This window comes from Choloepus didactylus, chromosome 6 (assembly GCF_015220235.1).
Source record: "Choloepus didactylus isolate mChoDid1 chromosome 6, mChoDid1.pri, whole genome shotgun sequence".
Taxonomy (NCBI): Eukaryota; Metazoa; Chordata; class Mammalia; order Pilosa; family Megalonychidae; genus Choloepus; species Choloepus didactylus.
The window spans coordinates 15,805,377-15,823,846 of record NC_051312.1 but is presented as its reverse complement, the minus strand read 5'-3'; the positions used below and the strand labels follow the sequence as shown (position 1 = coordinate 15,823,846).

Here is an 18,470-nt window from a genome sequence, read left to right as displayed (position 1 = left end):
GATCAAATTTCCCTTGCATTTCTACTTTTACAACCAGTGGAAATCCAGAGGACAGTTGAAAACATCCCACTACTTGTTTTTTACAAACTCAATCAGATTTAAAAAAAAATCTGTTCTAAAGGAGCATTACACATTCCTTTAGCTCGCATCTACCCAGACCTCCATATAGTTGAGCTTCAAGGGGGAGTAGAAGGAGGGATGGAAATAAGGAGCAGAGTGAGACTGATTCTGGGGCCATCACTCTTCCCCATGGCAGTCCCAGTCTTCTGAAGGTCTTCCCACTTCCTTTCAACAGCTTGTTCTCTGCACAATAGTCTGAGTGATCTCCTTACAACACAAGATTCATCATCTCTCTCTCTCCTTAAAACCTCTAATGGGTTCCTGTAAAACTTATAATGAAATCCAAACTTCTAACAATGGCCCTCAAGGTTCTACATGATCTGCTGTCACCTTCCCCTCTGTCTTCCTCTCTTTCTTCTCTCCTGGATTGCTTACTCCTTCCCATCCACACCACTCTTCTTGCTGCCCATTAAACCTGCAAACCAGTTCCTGACTTAGGACAATTTGTGCAGGCTGGTTCCCCTCCCCAGCATGCTCTTTCTACTTATACATTTCTGGCCTCTGTGCAAAAGTCATTTTCCCAAATATGTCTTTCTCAACTTCTTTAGCTTTAAAGTTGCCTACCCCTCCTCCATTTTCTCCACCCCATTGCCCTGTTTTATTTCCCACATAGCACTTATTACCTAAAATTATATAATTTATTTTTCTTGCTCATTGTCTGTTTTCCCTCACTAGGTTGTAAGTTTTGTCAGGTCAAGGACTTAGATGTATGTCTTTATCTGCTATATCTCCATTCCCTAGATCAGTGCCAGGAGCAAAAAGTAGGTGCTCAATAAGTGTTAAATAAATGAACTCAGTGGGATTTTCTGTGAAGGAAAACATGATGTGGTTAACATCCCTCAGAGAGAAGTTTCAGGAGACTCTGGCAGGTCAGCCTCTCTGGTATCCAAATGATATGTGAATTCTCCAAGCTCTGAAGGAAGTACATACTTTAAATAAATGTGAACATAGCTTCCCTGCGATTTTCAACTAGCCTGAGTGAAGTCTTGGCTCGTGTTTGGAAAATCCTCTCTGATGGTGGGGCTCCTCAGGTTTTATTTTTTTAAATTAGATGATTCAACAAATTTACACACATGGGAAAGTACTTATTTCTCTTAACAATACATATGTATAACTCTCTATGGTCACATGATTTTGGTTCAGTTACGAAGACATTTCACACTATTGTGAGTACGGTGGGTAGATTATTTAGACTTCTTTGTTTATTTTTAACTGACATTTCTTTATATGTAAATATGTTCTATATTTTGTCACTGTCTTCTGGTTTCTTTTTTTAGTTATTGCCTTTTAATTCATTGACTTCCCACATGCCATATTTATTTAACTACTCTTTAACAGTTGGGCATTTTAATTCTTTATGTGCTGTATAATTTGCTTCTTTCTTTAAGAAAATGAAACAATGCTGCTAAAAATAACTTCATATGAATGTTATTTTTTTCATCCTGTTCACTTGTTTAGAATCAATTCCTAGCAGTGAGAATATTAGCTGCATGGGTTTAAAAAACAATTCTTGTTCCCAACTAATTGATGATGGTCTGTCTCCTCTAGGTGGAATATTCTGAATCATTATTCTCCCACTAGTCCAAGTATTTAAAGCTTAAACATGCAAAGGTGACAAATGTGGAGACTTGTTCATGGCATGTCAGCAAAGAGTAATGGCTAAGTGTAAGCAATCTATAGTCCTTTGGCTTGGGTTGGAATCTGTGCTTCAGTTTTCTCATCTGTAGAATGAGGACAATAATAGTACCATCTCATAAGTTAATTATGAGGAATAAATGAGTTAATTGGCACAAAGTGCTTAGAATAATTGTCTGGTACCCATAGATGTTAGTTATTATTTGTGATGCCTATTTGTGGGATATCAGCATGACTCAGTATATATTAGCTAGTATTTTAGTAATTCTTCCCCTTATTTTTTCTGCTGTGATTCAAGGTACTTAGGTTTTGTGGAGCTGGTTTAAATATTTTTTTTAAAAAATGACTTGCATTTACTACTGTGTGAGTGTGTGTGTAAAGACAAACTACAGAAGCTGTCTTCAAAGGACCTAAAAGTGTAAGGTGTAGCCAGCAAGACAGACATTTTGCCAGTTTGCATCTATTATGTTCCCCAGAAAAGCCATGTTCTTTTATGCAATCTTGTGGGGGCAGACTTTTTAGTCTTTTGATTAGGGTATGACCTCTTGATTGAATGTTTCCATGGAGATTTGACCCCACCCATTCAGGGTAGGTCTTGATTAGTTTACTGGAGTCCTTTAAAGAGGGCTCTCACAGGGTAGAGAAATAAAAGTGCCCTGGGATATGCAAAGCCAGGACACACAGAAACTAAAGGAGCTGACAGAGATGCTTAGAGATGCTTCAAAATGCAGACAGAAGGACATTTGGAGATCCTAAGCTAAGAGAGAACCCATCGACAATTAGAGAGTGACTAGAATCAGAAGCTGAAAGCCATGCAACCCAGGAGCAAAGAGCCACCAGATGCTAGCTACATGCCTTCCCGGCTAACAGAGGTGTTCTGGACATGATTGGCCTTTCTCCAGTGAAGGTAACTTCTTGTTGTTGTCTTAGTTTGGATACTTTTATGGCCTTAGGAATGTAAATTTTTAACCTAATAAACCCCCTTTATAAAAGCCAATCCATTTCTGGTATTTTGCGAAACAGCAGCATTAGCAAACTGGAATAGATGTATACATAACTTACAAGTGAACTTACAAGTGAACAAAGTGGAGTGAAGGAGATTATTGACTATGTACGGAGTGCAAAATCGTCAGTTGCAAGCTTCCATTTCAGCACTTGCACATGAGGTACATGGTGCTTCTAGGCATGACAGCTTTGGTTGGGCCATTTCTGTAAAATAGTTGATGTATAGGTGTTGGTCTGCAATAGATGCTTGGGGAAAGTTTACTGGATAGAAAAACACACTGCCTTCAATTCTGTTCCAGTGGTGGTTGATGATAATAAACTGCTGAAGAGAATTATCAACCTGGATTTTTCTTAATCTGTTGGACTAGCTGTGTATTCATGCTATGATGTTTTCTTCCTGAAAATATAGTAAAAAATTGATTACACAGACATTTTTCTTAAGAAAATAGTCTCTATAAATTGTTTACTTTGGTCTAAAAATTCACAAAATGCTGTATTCCATGATTTCAGGACAATACCAGTTCTCTCTCCTTTTATCATGTTATAAGTTTGTAATTAATTAAAATTAATTAAAATTATAAAAGTATTGATGCCTAGGAAAGAAATGCTGTATGTGCATGCAAGCCTACTGTGCTGGTTTGTATATATTGTGTCCCCCAGAAAAAGCCATATTCTTTAATGCATTCTTGTAGGGGCAGACGTATTAGTGTGGATTGGGTTGGAACCTACTGGTTCAGTATCCATGGAGATATGACCCACCTAACTGTAGGTGATAACACTGACTGAAAAATTTCCATGGAGGCATGGCCCTGCCCATTCAGCATGGGACTTGTTTAGTTTACTGGAGCACTATATAAGCTCAGACAGAAGGAGCTCACAGCTAGCTGGAACTGAGACAGACATTTGGAAGATGGCCATTGGAAGCTGATGCAGACATTTTGGAGAATGCCATTTTGAAACATAACCTGGGAGCAAGAAGATGCCAGCCATGTGTCTTCCCAGCTAACAGAGGTTTTCCGGACACCATTGGCCATCCTCCTGTGAAGGTACCCAATTGCTGATGCGTTACCTTGGACACTTTATGGCCTTAAGACTGTAACTGTTTAACCAAATAAACCCCCTTTTATAGAAGCCAATCAATTTCTGGTGTTTTGCATTCCACCATCATTAGCAAACTAGAACACCTACCTTGCAGCAAATTAAAACTCAGTAACATTTAAAAAACACACATAAGGAACAAGTGACTTAGAGGCAAAGGTGTATTGGTGAGGGTGCTGGTTTGAAGCTGTTACGTATCCCCAAAAAGGCTATGTTCTTTTAATCCATTCTTGTGGGTGCAGACCTATTGTGGGTGGGACCTTTTTTTAAACTGCAATTTTATTGAGATATAGTCACACACCATATAATCCATCCAAAGTATATAGTCAGTGGCTCACAGTGTCATCATATAATTGTGCATTCATTGCCACAATCAATTTTAGATCATTTTCATTGCAAGAATATCAGGAATTCCCCAGGTGAGGGAACACCCCTGTGATGCTTAGGTTCATGTGTCAACTTGGCCAGGTGATGGTACCCAGGTGTCTGGTCAAGCAAGCACTGGCCTAACCATTGCTGTGAAGATGTTTGTGGCTAGTTAATAAGCCAACAGGTTGGTTTATTAAATCATCAGTCAATTGGCTGCAGCTGTGACTGATGACATCAATGAAGGGCATGTCTTCCACATTGAGAGAATGCAGTCAACTGGATTTAATCCAATCAGTTGAAGACTTTTAAGCAGAACAGATAGAGGACTTTCACTCCTTCTTTGGCTGACCAGAAAAGCATTTCCTGAGTAGTTCATTGAAGTTACCCATTCATTTCCTGAGAATTCATTGAACACATTCATCAAAGTTGCCAGTTTGTTGCCTGAGGAGTTCATTGAACATCTTCATTGGAGTTGCCAGTCTGCTGCCTGCCCTATGGAATTTGGACTCATGCATACCCACAGTTGCGTGAGACATTTTTATAAATCTTATATTTATAAATATCTCTCATTGATTCTGTTTCCCTAGAGAACCCTAACTAATACAACCCCAAACATCAAACATCCTACATCCTATCCCCCAATTTTATATATATATATATATATATATATATATATATATGTCTTATATATATGTCTTTATTTTATTACACAACTGCCCATACACTGGGTAAAGGGAGTGTCAGTCACAAGGTTTTCACAATCACACAATCACATGATAAAAGCCTTATAGTTATACAGTTGTCAAGAATCAAGTTTCTGGATTAAAGTTCAACAGATTCAGGTATTTCCTTCTAGCTATTCTAATACACTAAAAAGGAATATCCATATAATGCATAAGAATAATCTCCAGAATGACCTCTCAACTCTATTTGAAATCTCTTAGCCACTGAAACTTTATTTTTTTCATTTCTTCTCCCACTTCTAGTCAAGAAGGCATTGCCAATCCTATGATACCAAGGTTAGGCTCATCCATGGGAGTCATGTCCCACGTTACCAGGGAGATTTATATCCCTGGGAGTCATGTCCCACATATTGAGGAGGGTAGTGAGTTTATTTGCAGAGTTGGCTGAGAGAAAGAGGCCACATCTGAACAACAAAAGAGGTTTTCTGGGGTGACACTTAGGCTTAATTATAAGTAGGCTTAGCTTCTCCTTTGCAGGAATAAGTTTCTTAAGGGCAAGCCTCAAGATCGAGGGAGTCCTCAATGCTTGCAAGAATATCAGGAATTCCCCAGGTGAGGAAATTTAATATTTCCATATTTTTTCCCTAGTCCCTCAAGGGGACTTTGAAAATACTTTTTTATTTTCTGCCCAAAATACTCTGGGGTGTATCAAGTTATTACATTAACCTGTACAGAATAACAAGATCTCACTCTCTATTATAAGTTCCATGTAATTATGTTGTTTAAATAAACTGACCATACAGGTTAAATTAGAAAGTGTGCTACAGAGAATATAAATTTTGTACCAAATGAACATCTCTTAAATAACAGTTAAACTCAGGAATAGATGTGACTGCTGTAAGAGCTTACAATCTGCAAACCTTTACAATAAGCCTTATTGAACATTTTGTACTCCTGCATCGTCAATTGTCCAATCTCCGCCTTCTATCTCCTGATAACCTATGCTCTCAAATTCAATTCTCAGCATTTGCTCATTGTAGTTAGTTTATATTAGTGAAGACTTACAATATTTACCCTTTTGTTTCTGGCTTATGTCACTCAACTTAATGTCCTCAAGTTTCATTCACCTAGTTGCATGATTCACAACTTCATTCCTTCTTGCAGCCTCTCAGTATTCCATTGTATGTATACACCAGTTTGCCCTTGCATTCACCAGCCAATGTACCCTTAGGCCACCTCCATTCATTGCAAATTTTGAATGTTGCAACCATGAGTACCAGTGTGCAAATGTCTATTCCTATCCTTGCTTTCAGTCTTTCCAAGTATATACCAGGAACTGGTTACAGAATAATATGGCAACCCTATACTTAGCCTCCTGTGGAACCACAACACTGCTCTCCAGGGGGGCTGCACCATTTTACTTCCTTACTGATGATGAATAGGTATATCTCTCTCTCTACATCTTCTCCAGCACTTGTATCTTTCTGCTTATTTTTTTAAACAGTTTTATTCACAACCATACAATCCATCCTAAGTGAACAATCAATAGGTCCTGGTATAATCACATAGTTATGCTTTCACCACCACAGTCTGTATGAGAACATTTCAATTTCTTCCAAAGAAGAAAAGAAGAAGGAAAAGAAGAAAAGGAAGAAAAAAAAAAACCATAAAAGGATAAAAAAAATAAAAAGATACAAAATGAAATAAAAAAGGAGAAATAGCACCAACAACACCAACAACAAGAATCCCATACCCCTCCATTATATCCCCCTTTGTTGACATTTAACTTTGGTATATTGCCTTTGTTACAATCAATGGAAGAATATTACAATGTTACTGTTAACTATAGACCCTAGTTTGCATTGATTGTATTTTCCCATATACCATCCCATTTTCAACACCTTACAATGCTGACATTCACTTATTCTCCCTCCTGTAAAAACTTCCTTATATTTCTACATTTAAACACCATAAGAGTCTACCCTAGTTTTTGCTAAGTTATATAGTCCTAGGTTTTATCCTCTATCTTTCCTTGAACTCTCAGAGTTTGCTCATTATAATTAGTTCATATTAGTGAGAACATGCTGTATTTGTCCTTTTTTTTCTGGCTAATTTGGCTCAACATGATGTCCTTATGGTTCATCCACAATGTTACATGTATCATGACTTTGTTCTCTTTACAGCTGCATAATATTCCATTGTGTGGTATATACCACTGTTTGTTTATCCACTTGTCCACTGATGGACATTTGGATTGTTTCCATCTCCTGGTAATCATGAACTATGCCACTATAAACATCAGTTTATAAATGTCTGTCTGTGTCCTAGCCTTCAGTTCCTCTGAGTATATACCTACTTGTTCTAGTTTGCTAATGCGACTGGAATGCAAAACACCAGAAATGGATTGGCTTTTACAAAAGAGGCTTATTTGTTTACACAGTTGCAGTCTTAAGGCCATCAAGTGTCCAAGATAAAGGGGTACAGTCACTGAAGGATGGCCAGTGGCATCTGGAAAACTTCTGTTAGCTGAGAAGGCACATGGCTGGCATCTGCTCCAAGTTCTGGTTTCAAAATGGTTTTCTCCCAGAATGTTCCTCTCTAGGCCACAGCGCCTCTTCAAAATGTCACTCTCAGTTGCTCTTGGGGCATTTGTCCTCTCTTAGCTTCTCTGGAGGAAGAGTTTGCTTTCAATGGCCGTCTTCAAACTGTCTCTCATCTGCAGCTACTCTCTCAGCTTCCATGTGTTCTTCAAATTGTTCCTCTTGGCTGTAGCAAGCTCACTCCTTCTGTCTGAGCTTATATAGTGCTCCAGTAAACTAATCAAGGCCCATGCTGAATGGGCGGGGCCACACCTCCATGGAAATTATCCAATGAAAGATCTCACCCTCAATTGAGGGATCACATCTCCATGGAAACATCCAATCAAAAGTCTCTGAACCAATCAACACCAATATGTTTCCTGTCCACACAAGACTGCATCAAAGGTAATGGTGCTTTGGGAGACATAATACATCCAAACCAGCACACTACTAATGGGATTGCTGGATCATATGACAATTCCATACTTAGCTTCCTAAGGAACTGCTCAACTGCCTTCCAGAGTGGTTGCACCATTCTACATTCTCACCAACAGTGAATAAGTGTACTGCTTTCTCCACATCCTCTCCAATACTTGTAGTATTCTGTTGTTTTGATAATGATTATTCTAGTAGGTGTGAGGTGATATCTCACTGTGGTTTTGATTTGCATCTCCCTAATAGCCAGTAAAGTTGAGCATCTTTTCATATGTTTTTGAGCCATTTGTATTTCCTATTCAGAAAACTGTCTACCCATGTCTTTTCCCCTTTTTAAAATTGGGTTGTTTGTCTTTTTATGATTGAGTTGTGCAATCTCTTTATATATTCTGGATATTAAACCCTTAATAGATATGTGGTTTCCAAATATTTTCTACCATTGCATAGGCTGCCTTTTTACTTTCCTGACAAAATCCTTTGATGTGCAAAAGTTTTCAATTTTGAGTAGATCCCATTTATCTATTATTCTTTCATCATTCATACTTTGGGTGTAAGGTCTAGGAAACCACCTCCTATCACAAGATCCTTAAGATATTTCCCTATATTTCCTTCTGAAAGTTTTATGGTCTTAGCTCTAATGTTTAGGCCTTTGATACATTTTGAGTTAATTTTTGTTTAAGGTGTGAGATAGGGATCCTCTTTCATTCTTCTGGATATGGATATCCAGTTCTCCAAGCACCATTTGTTGAAGAGGCTGCTCTGTAGGTGGGACCTTTTGATTAGGTTGTTTCAATCGAGATATGACCCACCCAATTCAAGGTGGGTCTTAATCCTTTACTGGAGTCCTTTTTGAGAGGATAAAAGGTAGAAAAAGCCAAGTGAGCTAAGAGAGAAACACCCAGAGAGAGCTTACAAAGAAAAGCTCCAAAAATGCTAAGAGAGGACCCACAGAAGCTCAGAGAGGAGGCCCCTGGAACCAGGAGCTGAAAGCAATGAAACCCAGGAGTGAAGGACCAGCAGACACCAGCCATGTGCCTTGCTATCTGACAGAGGAACCCAGATGCCAGCAGCCTTTCTGCAGAGAAGGTATCTTCCTACTGATGCCTTAATTTGGACATTTTTACAACCTAAGAATTGTAAATTATAGTTAATAAATCCCCACTGTAAAAGCCAATCAATTTCTGGTATATTGCATTCTGGCAGCTTTAGTAAACTGAAACAGTGAGGTAGAAACAGTGGAGCACATTGAGTGATTTCCGTTTTACTCCCAAGGAGTTTCAGTTGTGTCACTAGGAACCAGTATTCTGATTCCTTCCCAGTGTTAATTTCACTTCTGGAAAGGTTTTGTGAATCAGACTGTAATACTTGAATGTGATACCACCAGCACAAGAGATTCCTTTACTTTATAAGCTTAGGGTCAGAATGGAGTAATATAATTCAACAAGTTTTTAAGAAGGATCAGTCTAAAATAGATAAGGTGGGCTGGTGGGAGAGTGGGCTCTGTATGAGTGGATGAAAGCCCTATCCATGTTGGACAACTTAATAATAGAAAGGAAAGTGAATATCTGGAAGAAGGTGAAATAAGATTAGGGTTAATATTAGAAGAAACTAACAGGATTGTTGAAGATTAAAAACAACAGTGTTCTGCATTTGGGGAATGAAGAGGATAGTAGTAATTATCCTCTGGGCTTCTAGTTTCCACATTTGTAAGGTGGGTAAACACCTGAGTTGCCTGCCTTCTAGGCTGGATATGAGACTAGTATGCTACTTGTATAAATATATACTTTTATTCCTTTTGAGGGGTGATTGATTATCATAGTAATGAAGAGGCATGAGAATTATAAGGAGAGTTTGCTTGAGACAGATAAAGGAATGCAGATCAAGTAAGTAATGAAAATAAGAAGGAAACTTACTGAAAGCTATTGCATGTCTAGCAACAGACTAGCCAGTTTCACACACAGGATCTCATCTAATTTTCACAACTCTCCCCACTTTTACAATGAGAATGATGAAGTTCATAACCTGCCCAAGGTCACACAGCTAGGACATTAAGCAGTGGGGGTGGCAAGATAACATTGACCAAACTCCAAAGGCAGCAGTAAGGATAAGTACTCAGTGATTATTATTTTTTTTAAACACAGCTGAACTTTTTCTAGGTTCAATGACACAGAAGAGTCACTTTGCCCATGATTTCTTTTTTTTTTTTTTTTTGCACCAGGACTAATAGAAGAGGAAAAACAAGATGAGGGTGGTGCACTTCCACTTCCATCCCTTTTCAGCAGACCTGGAAGTGGCTTTTGTCATAATTGTAGCCTTCTTGATGTTGTACCTAGGAAGCCTCATTGGAAATTTCATCATTGGACTCATAGTCTGGTGAGATCACTCCCTTTGTACCCCAATGCACTTCTACATTTTTGCATTAGCTGTGCTGGAGACTGGCTACTCCACCAATATAGCTAGGCTGTCTCTGGTTAGCATCTTTTCCATGGGGGAGATGCTTGTCTCTGTCCCTGGCTGTGGAACCCAGATGTTCTACACCCTTCTGGGAGGGTCTGACTGTATCTTTCTTGCTGTCATGGCCTATGACAGGTACGTGGCAATATGTCACCCATTACATTACAACTTCATCATAAGTTGGCAGCTCTGTGGGCAGATGACATGAGGTTCCTTGGGGCTGGGATCCCTCTTGGTGCTGTCTTGGAGGATTCTGGTCTACCACTTTCCATTCTGCGGCCATAGCAAAATCTACCATTTCTTCTGGGGCATACCTGCTGTTATGGGCCTGGCCTGTGCAGACACATGCGTGCATGAGTCAGCTCGCTAGGCCATTATTAGGGCTGCTGTGGCTGTCCTCTTCTTTACCTGCCTCTCCTTTGGCTTCATTGTGATCACCAACCTGAGGGTGAATTCAGCCAAAGGAAAGCACCCGGCATTCTCCACCTCCTTCTCCTACCTCCTCATCATGGCCCTCCTGCAGCATGGGTGTTGCACCCTTGTCTACATTTGTCCCAACCTCAGCTAATACCAGAAGAGGGCCAGAAGATGTTAATTCATCAAAAATAAAAGGTGTCTCTATCGTAACTGTATTTCACAGGGTTCTCTAGGGAAACAGAACTGACAGGAGTTACCTGTCTGCCTCTCTCTCTCTCTCTCTCTCTCTCTCTATCTATCTATCTATCTATCTAAAATGTAAATATTATGAGATTTCGTATAGGAATTGGCTCATGCAACTGTGGTAGGGATGGGCAAGTCCAAATTCAGTAGGGCAAGATGCAATCTGGGAATTCTGATTTTTTGATGAATTCCCAAGGAGAAGCTGGTTAGCTGAAATAGAGATGGAAATCCTCCCTTCTGATTGCTGAAATCATCAGTTCTCCTTTTAATGGCTTCTACTGATCTGATGAGACTTCTCATTATCAAAGGCAATCTCCTTTGTGATTGTAGGTGTAAGCAACCATAAATGCAATCAACTTAAGTCCTCAAAATATCTTCACAGTAATGGTCAGGTCAGTGCTTGTTTGACAAAACAACTGGACACCATAACCTGGTCAAGTTGACATATGAATTTAACCATCAGAGTGAGTGTCTATTATGTGCCAAGAATTGTTCTAAGCAGCACTCTGAGATTATATTATATATATATATACACATATATATATACATTTTAAATTCAGTTTTATTGAAATACATTCACATACTATACAATCATCCATGGTGTGCAACCAGTTGTTCATAGTACCACCATATAGTTGTTCATTCATCATCCCAATCTATTTTTGAACATTTTCCTTATACCAGAAAGAAACAGAATAAGAATAACAAATAAAAATAAAAATAAAAATAAAAAGGACACCCAAATCATCTCTCTGTTATCCCATCCTATTTTTCATTTAGTTTTTGCCCCCAATTTTCTACTCATCCATCCATACACTGGATAAAGGGAGTGAGATCCACAAGGTTTTTTTTTTTTTTTTTAATTAAATTCAGTTTTATTGAAATACATTCACACACCATACAATCATCCATGCGTGGTATACAATCTACTGTCCACAGTATGATAACAGTTATGCGTTCATCACCACAATCTATCTCTGAACATTTTCCTTACATCAGAAAGAACCAGAACAAGAATAAAAAATAAAAGTGAAAAAAGAACACCAAATCATCCCCCCATCCCACCCTATTTGTCCTTTAGTTTTTATCCCCATTTTTCTACTCATCCATACACTAGATAAAGGGGGTGTGATCCACAAGGTCTTCACAATCACACTGTCACCCCTTGTAATCTACATTATTATATAATTGTCTTCAGGAGTCCAGACTGCTGGGTTGGAGTTTGGTAGTTTCAGGTATTTACTTCTAGCTATTCCAATACATTAAAGCCTAAGAGGTGTTATCTATATAGTGCATAAGAATGTCCACCAGAGTGACCTCTCAACTCCATTTGAAATCTCTCAGCCACTGAAACTATTTCATCTCATTTTGCATCCCCCTTTTGGTCAGGAAGATACTCTCAGTCCCACGATGCCGGGTCCACATTCATCCTCGGGAGTCATTCTGCATTGCCAGGGAGATTTACACTCCTGGGAGTCGGGTCCCACGTAGGGGGAAGGCAGCGAGTTCACCTGTTGAGATGGCTCAGTTAGAGAGAGAGAGGGCCACATCTGAGCAACAAAGAGGTACTCAGGGGGAGACTCTTAGGCACCATTACATGCAAGTTTAGACTCTCCTTTGTGGTAATGAGCTTCATCAGGGCAAGTCCCATGCTTGAGGGCTCAGCACCTCAAACCGCCAGTCCCAATGTTTGTGACAACATCAACACCAGTCCAGGTGAGAATGTCCAACATATCCGCACCTTCCCCCAGATCCTTGGGGCTGGGGAGGGGGAGGCTGTAAATATATTTTTTATTATCTGCCCAAATTACTCTGGGATGTGTCACTATTTCACTCCAGCCTATACTAACCTACCGTATCTCACTTCCTATTCAAAGTTTCATGCAATTGTGGTGTTTGAACAAATCAACTGTAGAGTTGTACCGTTTAGAAAATTTAGACCCTGTACCAAATAGATATCTATTCTCTTGGTCTCATATGGAAGTTGAAGTTTTAAAACACAATCAGTTTCAACCTTTATCCTCTGGCCTGGCTTGCCCTGGTCTTAACCAGACCTGCTTCATTCATATCACTAATTGAAGTCTGGGCTCTTTTTCAGCTTTTTTTTTTTTTTTTTTTTTTTGACAGTGGCTGTATGCACTAATACTGACATTCATATCTGCCGAGCTCTAGCTCTGAGTTTCCGGTGTCTCAGAGATATGCATTGTTCCAGAGACCAATCAGGTTATACGCTAGGGGATCAGCATCTCAAAGTTTAGAGATAGGCATTACAATTCAGGGATAGAGTTAACTGCTGTAAGAGCTTACAATCTAGGGACTATTACAGTTATTATGTCCACGTTAGGCTATGTTCTAAGATTCAATTCTGAGTTACACATCGTAGTTAGTCCATATTGGTGAGGCATCATCCCTCTCACCATGTTTTCTCCAACACTTTTACTCCTATATATATATTTTCCTACAATTTTATAGAGTTATATTCACATACCATACATTTATCCACAGTGTACAATCAGTTGTTCATGGTGTCATCATAAAGTTGTACATTTATCACCACAATCAGCACTTGAACATACTGATTACTACAAGAAAAATTGTTTTTTTTTAGCAATAAGAAAAAAATGACAAAAAGAAAAATAACATGTCATACAATACAATATTCTAGTAAGGACAGCAAATAACACCGCTACCAAGAATCCCATATTCCTCCCCTATATCCCCCTCTCATATACATTTAGCATTGGCATATTGCCTTTGTTACATTTAATGGAGGTATATTACAATGTTACTGTTGACCATAGACTCCAGTTTGCTTTGATTATGTTTTTTCCTGAATACCATCCCCTTTTCAAATTTCTACATGGTTGACATTCATTTGCTTTCCCACATGCAAAAACATTTTTATATTTGTATATTTAGTAACAGTCATTGGCCACTCCAGTTTTTGCCACGTTATACAGTCCCAGTCTTTATCATCTATCTTTACTTCTGGTGTCATACATTCTCCTATCCCACCTCTTTCAGCTTTACTCACAGACATCTTTGTTCAGTGTACTTACAATACCATGCTACCATCACACAGTATTATGCTATCTAATTCTGGATCTATGCAATCAATCCTAAACATTCTGTAGTCCTTCAGCATCAAATGGCTGATCTCTGCCCTCTTTCTATCTCCTGGTCACCTGTGTTGTCAGCTTTTAACTCCCAAAGTTTGTTCATTAATGTCTATTCATATTAGTGAGACCATACAGAATCTGTCCTTTTGTTTCTGGCTAACTTCACTCAACATAATGTCCTCAAGGTTCATCCACATTATTACATGATCCATGTCTTTGTTCTGTCTTACAGCTGCATAATATTCCATCATGTGTATATACCACAGTTTGTTTATCCACTTGTCCTTTGATGGACATTTGGGCTGTTTCCATCTCTTGGCAATTGTGAATAATGCTGCAATAAACATTGGTTTACAAATGTCTGTTTGTGTCTTAAGTTTCAGTTCCTCTGAGTATATACCTAGCAATGGAATAGCTGGGTCATATGGCAAATCTATATTTAGCTTTCTGAGGAACCTCCATACTGTCTTCCAGAGTGGTTGCACCATTCTACATTCCCACTAACAATGAATAAGTGTGTCTCTTTCTCCACATCCTCTCCAGCACTTGTCATTTTCTGTTTTTTTGATAATGGCCATTCTGGTAGGTGTGAGATGATATCTCATTGTGGTTTTGATTTGCATTTCCTTAATAGCCAGTGAAGTTGAGCATTTTTTCATATGCTTTTGAGCCATTTGTATTTCCTCTTCAGAAAAATGTCTGTTCATGTCTTTTGCCCATTTTTTAATTGGATTGTTTGTCTTTCTGTTATTGAGATGCAGGATTCCTTTATATATTCAGGATATTAAACCCTTATCTGATATGTGGTTTCCAAATATCATCTCCCATTGTGTAGGTTGCCTTTTTACTTTTCTGACAAAGTCCTTTGATGTACAAAAGTGTTTAATTTTGAGGAGATCCCATTTGTCTATTTGTTCTTTGGTTGCTCATGCCTTGGGTGTGAGATCTAAGAAACCACCTCCTATCACAAGATCTTTAAGATATTGCCCTACATTTTCTTCTAAGAGTTTTATGGTCTTGGTGCTAATGTTTAGGTCTTTGATCCACTTTGAGTTAATTTTGGTATAAGGTGTGAGATGGACATCCTCTTTCATTCTTTTGGAAATGGATATCCAGTTCTCCAAACACCATTTATTGAACAGGCTACTCTTTTCCAGTTGCTTCAGCTTCACTGTCTTATCAAAGATCAGTTGTCCATAGATGCGAGGGTTTACTTCTGAACACTCAATTCAATTCCATTGATCAGTATATCTGTCCTTATGCCAGTACCATGCTGTTTTGAGCACTGTAGCTTTGTAATATGCTTCAAAGTCAGGTAGTGTGAGACCTCCCACTTCATTCCTCTTTCTCAAGACATTTTTGGCTATTCGGGGCACCTTACCCTTCAAAATAAATTTAGTTATTGGTTTTTCTATTTCTGTAAAGTAAGTTGTTGGGATTTGAATTGGTATTGCATTGAATCTGTAAATCAGTTTAGGTAAAATTGCCATCTTAACTATATTTAGTCTTCCAATCCATGAACATGGTATGTTCTTCCATTTTTTCAGGTCTTGTTCAATTTCTTTTAGCAGTTTCTTATAGTTTTCTATGTAAAGGTCTTTTGTGTCCTTGGTTAAGTTTATTCCTAAATACTTGATTCTTTTGGTTGCTATTGTAAATGGGATTTTTTTCTTGATTTCCTCCTCTTGTTGCACATTACTTGTGTATAGGAACACTACAGATTTTTGGGTGTTGATCTTGTAGCCTGCTACTTTGCTGTATTCATTGACTAGTTCTAGTAGCTTTGCTGTAGATTTTTCTGGATTTCCTACATATAGAATCATGTCATCTGCAAATAGTGAAAGTTTTACTTCTTCCTCTCCAATTTGGATGCTTTTTATTTCTTTTTCTTGCCTAATTGCTCTAGCTAGAACTTCCAGCACAATGTTGAATAACAATGGTGATAGTGGGCATCCCTGTCTTGTTCCTGATCTTAGAGGAAAAGCTTTCAGTCTCTCCCCATTGAGTGTGATGTTAGCTGTGGGTTTTTCATATATTGGCTTTATCATATTGAAAAAGTTCCCTTCTATTCATACCCTTTGAAGTGTTTTCATCAGGAAAGGATGTTGAATTTTGTCAAATGCCTTTTTTGCATCAATCGAGACGATCATGTGGTTCTTCTGCTTTGATTTATTGACATGGTGTATTACATTAATTGATTTTCTTGTGTTGAACCAGCCTTACATACCTGGAATAAATCCCACCTGGTCGTGGTGTATAATTCTTTTAATGTGCTGCTGAATCGATTTGCGAGGATTTTGTTGAGGATTTTTGTGTCTATATTCATTAAAGAAATTGGTCTATAATTTTCTTTTTTTGTAGTATCTTTGTCTGGTTTTGGTATTAAGGTGATGTTGGCTTCAAAGAAAGAGTTAGGTAGCTTTCCCTCTTCTTCAATTTTTTTGAAGAGTTTGAGCAGGATTGGTACTAATTCGTTCTTGAATGCTTGGTAGGATTCACATGTGAAACCATCTCGTCCTGGGCTTTTCCTTTTTGGGAGCTTTTTGATGACTGACTCAATCTCTTTACTTGTGATTGGTTTTTTGAGGTCATCTATTTCTTCTTGACTCAATGTTGGTTGTTTATGCTTTTCTAGGAAGTTGTCCATTTCATCTAAGTTGTCTAGTTTATTAGCATATAGTTGCTCATAGTATCTTCTGATTATCTCCTTAATTTCTGCAGGGTCAGTAGTTATATTTCCTTTCCCATTTCTGATTGCATTTATTTGCATCTGCTCTCTCTTTTTTTTTGTTAGCCTAGCCAGTGGTCCATCAATTTTATTGATTTTCTCAAAGAACCAACTTCTGGTTTTGTTGATTCTCTCTATTGTTTTCCTGTTCTCAATTGCATTCATTTCTGCTCTAATCTTTGTTATTTCTTCCCTTATGCTTGCTTTGGGATTAGTTTGCTGTTCTTTCTCTAATTCCTCCAGGTGAGCAGTTAACTCTTCAATTTTTGCTCTCTCTTCTCTTTTAATATAGGCATTTAGGGCAATAAATTTCCCTCTCAGCACCACCTTTGCTGCATCCCGTAAGTTTTGATAAGTTGTGTTTTCATTGTCTTTTGCCTTGAGGTATTTACTAATTTCTCTTGCAATTTCTTCCTTTACCCACTGATTTTCTAAGAGGGTATTGTGTAGCCTCCATATGTTTGTGAATTTTATGACCTTCTGCCTGTTATTTATTTCCAACTTCATTCCGTTGTGGTCTGAGAAAGTGTTTTGTATTATATCAATATTTTTAAATTTGTTGAGACTTGCTTTGTGACCCAACATGTGGTCTATCCTAGAGAATGTTCCATGAGCACTTGAGAAAAAAGTGTATCCTGCTGTTGTTGGATGTAGTGTTCTATAGATGTCTGTCAAGTCTAGTTCATTTATCATACAATTCAACATCTCTGTTTCTTTAGTGATCCTCTGTCTAGATGTTCTATCCATCGATGAGAGTGGTGTATTGAAGTCTCCAACTATTATTGTAGAGGTATCTATTTCTCCTTTCAGTGAGCACAGTGTTTGCCTCATGAACTTTGGGGCATTCTGGCTTGGTGCATAAATATTTATGATTGTTATGTTTTCTTGATGACTTGACCCTTTTATTACTATATAGTGTTCTTCTTTGTCTCTTTTAATTGTTTTGCTTTTGAAGTCTAACTTGTCTGATATTAATATAGCTACTCCCGCTTTTTTCTGGTTGTTGTTTGCATGAAATATCTTTTTCCAACCTTTCACTTTCAGTCTATGTTTGTCCTTGTGTCTAAAGTGAGTTTCTTGTAGACAGCCTATAGATGGGTCCTGTTTTTTAATCCATTCTGCCAGTCTGTGTCTTTTTATTGGGGAGTTTAATCCATTTACATTTAGTGTTATTACTGTAAGGGCAGTACTTTCTACTACCATTTTGCTTTTTGGAATTTATATGTCATATCTTATTTTTTCCTCTCCTTTTACCTTTCCTGATAATCTTCATTTCTGCACTCTTCTTCAACTCTCTCTCTCCTGTCTTTTCCTGTCAGCCTGTAGCACTCCCTTTAGTATTTCTTGTAGTGCCGGTCTCTTATTCACAAACTCTCTCAGTGTCTGTTTGTCTGAAAATGTTTTAATCTCTCCCTCATTTTTGAAGAAAAGTTTTGCTGGATATAGAATTCTTGGTTGGCAGTTTTTCTCTTTCAGTATCTTAAATATATCATGCCACTGTCTTCTTGCCTCCATGGTTTCTGCAGAGAAATCTGTACATAGTCTTATTGACCTTCCTTTGTATGTGATGGATCGCTTTTCTCTT

The 18,470-nt window shown here is 38.2% G+C and overlaps 1 pseudogene; it reads left to right on the top strand.

The window, feature by feature from the left end:
- The window catches only part of LOC119536600, a 102,196-nt pseudogene that overhangs the window by 62,079 nt on the left and 21,647 nt on the right, over nt 1–18,470 (top strand).